Raw genomic sequence first — 3,853 nt, forward strand, 5'->3', positions numbered from 1 at the left:
CCCGGGGGGGGGGGGATCCAGGGGATGCAGATGGGGCTGCAGGGACCCCACACCTCTGCTTCGGGGAAGGGCCTGGCTGAGCAGCGCAGGAGCAGCTCGATGCCTGTGCAGTGTCTCAGCTGTCCCCTGGCTGCCGTACAGAGGTGGGAGTTCAGCAGATGGGAAGCCAGGGAAAAGCAGAGGCCAGAGGAGGGAAAACATCCCGACAAACAAATTAAAAGAACCGAAGAGACATCCAAACTCCCCGGCCCGGAGCCTGAGCCAACAAGCCTGGGGGGTCCCCGGCCTCGGCCGTGCTCCGGGATGAAGACGAGCCCGGTCCCGGGGCCGCAGGAGGGCACCATCCGCCCGCTTTTGCCTGCGGCCGGGGGGAGGCGGCTGCAGGAGCACCCGAGGCTCAGCCCCAGCCCGGCTGTCCTCAAAGCAGCTGGGACGTCAGGCTGGGCAAAGGCACGTTAAAGCTGCCTAAATCTACAACCTGCTTCCTAATGCACAGACCCCCCCCTCCTCCTCCTCCAGCATCCCTAACCCCTGTTCACCCCCACAGGGGGATGTATGAGAAGTCGGCACAGATGTCCCTGCACCGGTGACAATGGGCAGGAGGGAGCAGGACCCAAGGGAGATGTTACCCCAGCATCCCACTAAAAGGAAGCGATCCCACAGCACGGGGACCCCCAGCTCCCGAGGGCTCCAGCTCCTGAGGGCTCCTGGTGAGCAAGAGAAACCTCACAGCCCTGGGCTACGTCTCTCCCAGCAGAGGCAACGTTGGTACTTCGGGGTTAGAAGTAGTGCGGTTTGGCACGCACTGTAAAGAAAGGGCTGGGTATCCCGGGCTCATCACCTTCTGGTGATGGGTGCCCACCACAGCCCCATGCTGAAACCCACCAAAGTGTGGTGGGGGCAAAACATTGCTGAATGCCCACCTGAAGTCAACCATGCTGGTTCCCGCAGGACCCCAACCCCATGCAGGGACCGCCTGCCGTCCTGAGTGTAAATGTGCCCCGGGCAAGGCACAGAAAGCCAAGGGACCAGCATGGCGGTAGGTTTGAACAGTCACACCTGACTAGTAGGAAAAGTAGCTGGAAACCCACAGTGGTTCTTGATTCGGGACTTCAGCAAACTCTTGGAAAGACCCGATGGATGGGCTGGGGTCTGCTGTATATTTTTCAAGAAGGTGGAGATGGGGGGAGCATTTTCTGAGAGCTTCTCCAAGCCTTTGCCCAAGCCCTGGCTCCAGCCCCTGCTCACACAGACCACCTATTTCTCCCACAGTGGTAGGAAACAGCCTGGCCAAGACACATCCTGGCAAACACTAATTACTGCCCAGGCTTGAGCACTGCAGAGACAGAGGAGGAGAGGCAACCACCTGACCCCCCCCCTGTCCCCTCTGCAGGGTCTCCAGCACCATCCCCAGCCCATGCCCACGGCAGCCACCTTCCCCTGCACGGTCGAGCCCAGGCACGTCTCCTGTCACCGCGCTGCTTGCCTTTATTTGAAGTGCCTTGCCACTATCTGCCAGTGATGTGCCTCTGTCAGTGGCATTATCCCCCCTGTCAGCGCCCCGGCCGCCCTGCAGGTGTGAAGACAGGATGGTCCTTTGTGTGCGAGCCTTCCCCGGCCACCCTCACCCCCGGCACTGGACTCCCTCCAGCCCTGGCATGTCTCCCCCTGGCTTTTCATCACCTCTCCTCTTGCCCATCACAAAGGGCAGTCCTGTCCTGCATGGGAATGGGAGCCGCAGCGGGCCGGCCTGTGCTGCGCATCACCCAGAGGTTGGTCTCCCTGGCACTGGGCTCCCCACGGAGCGAGGGAAGCAGAGAGCCAGAAGCATCTCCTGAGCAAGCCAGGATGGAGGACAGGATACATCCCTGGAGAGCAGGCTCACAGGGGCTCCTGCACACCTCCTGGTGAGGGGACACCTCCACACCTCCCACCCGCAGCCATGCAGCCAGGAGAGGAGTGATTTTGGGTGTGCCAGTGCACACTCCATCACCCTGCACAGGGAGCAGCCATGCCCCTTGGGTACAGCCCTCCATGGCGCTTCTCAGGGCGGGGAGAAACCTCTTCCTCGCAGAGGGGCTTACTCTTCACTGAGCTGTGTTTAAGAGGCATTTGGACAATGCCCTTAATAATTTGCTTTAACTTTTGGTCAGCTCTGAAATGGTCAGGCAGTTGGACTAGATGATTGTTGTAGGTGCCTTCCAACTGAACTATTCTATGCTATTCTATTCTAATCAGAGCTCTGGAGCTCCAAATGCTCTTACCACCATGAAGGAGCAGGTCTGACTGCCTCCTGTCCTCTGGTTCCTCCTCTTTGCAGTTTCTACCTCATTTCACCACGGAATTTCCACAGGGAGGACAGCAAGGCATTTGTCATTATGCCCAACGGTGTGTTTGCCTGCAGGACACTGGGGATGGTTTGCAAAACAGAGAGAGAAAACAGGTTACATCTAAAGTATTTGCAGCTCTTCCTGTAACAGCAAAAAGTCTGCTTGCAGCCCCTGACCTGGCACACATCACAGCCTGTCTGTTTGTTCAGTGGCCTTGAGATTTACACCTGGCCAGTGGGGACGGGCAGGGAGACCTTCAGTCCCAGCAGAAGAGCAGCCAGTGACCACGCTGCCCTGGCCTCCTGTCCCGGTCCAGGCCAGGGATTTCTGCAGGCTGGGGATATCCTGCTCCCTCTGTTGCAGGACAGCAGGTGCTGCCCAATCTCAGCAAATCCCTCGCTCCTGCCTGCACACACAGCTCCAGCACAAGCTGCTGTGCATGTCCTCCAGCCAGGACAACAGGCAATGGAAAGGGTCAACTTCTCTGTGCTGTGGACTGGTGACCTTGGGTGCTTTGCAAAGCAGTTTTCCCCTCCCCTACTCCAAGTCTGCAGCACTTGGAGGGAGCGTTAAATCACAGTGAGTTACAAGTTTGTTTTGCATCTCATCGGTCCCAAGTTGAGCAGGACTGACAGCCTAAATCCCACAGCCTGCAGCGGCAGCTTGCAGGCAAGCTTCCTGCATGTGGGATGGAGGATGGCTGGTGCTGCGTCTGTGCACCAGGACTCCCCAGGACAGCCTCGCGGTGCTGCTGCCGCTGCTCAACAAAACCTGAGAGCAGCCCCTCCACGCCCATGCAGCAGCTTCGCCCCAGTCTGCCAGTGCAAAAGGGAGATGCAAAGAAGATACCGCTATGTCCTACACCCACACAGAGCATCGGGGACACGTTCAGCCCTTCCAATTTTTGCTGGAGAGCATTGCCCTGGCCTGTTTCCTCACTCCACGCTGTGCTGCACTGCACACCCCTGCTCCAGTCCAGGATCACAAGCCCAGCAGCGCTCAGGCAAGGGGGGGGCAAAGCTGGCACACACTGGCCAAGAGGCAGCAGGATGAGGGGCGCAGGGTTAGGCTGGGGAAAGCTTTCTCCATCGTGCCTTTCCCCTCCCCAAAAACAAACTAGGCAGCTCACTGCGCTCAGTTCCCTGCTGCACTCTCCACTTTCCAAAGCCCTTGCCAGACATCCCTCTGTGCCTCCCCTCCTCTGCAGGGCCCACACTGCAAGCGCCAGCCCTTCCTGTCCTCTGTCCTGCAGATCATTAACTAGCTCTGCTCTCTCTCTTTTTATTTTTTTCTTCTTCCCTTTTGAACATATCAGCCTCATGGAATCAAAGAGGCATTTCAGTGACTCAGGCGTTTCCCATTGCCCTATTCCAGCATCCTCTACTCTTAACGCTGAGAGCTTTTCACGTCCTATTTGGAACTGATAGGAAGCCCTTTCATTGTTTCACTACATGGATATTAACACTGATGAAGGAAATGCTCCATCTGATAACAGAACCGTTGAAAAGAGCACCATTTCCAAA

The sequence above is a fragment of the Pygoscelis adeliae genome, unplaced genomic scaffold (assembly GCF_000699105.1).
Source record: "Pygoscelis adeliae isolate BGI_AS28 unplaced genomic scaffold, ASM69910v1 Scaffold453, whole genome shotgun sequence".
Taxonomy (NCBI): domain Eukaryota; kingdom Metazoa; phylum Chordata; class Aves; order Sphenisciformes; family Spheniscidae; genus Pygoscelis; species Pygoscelis adeliae.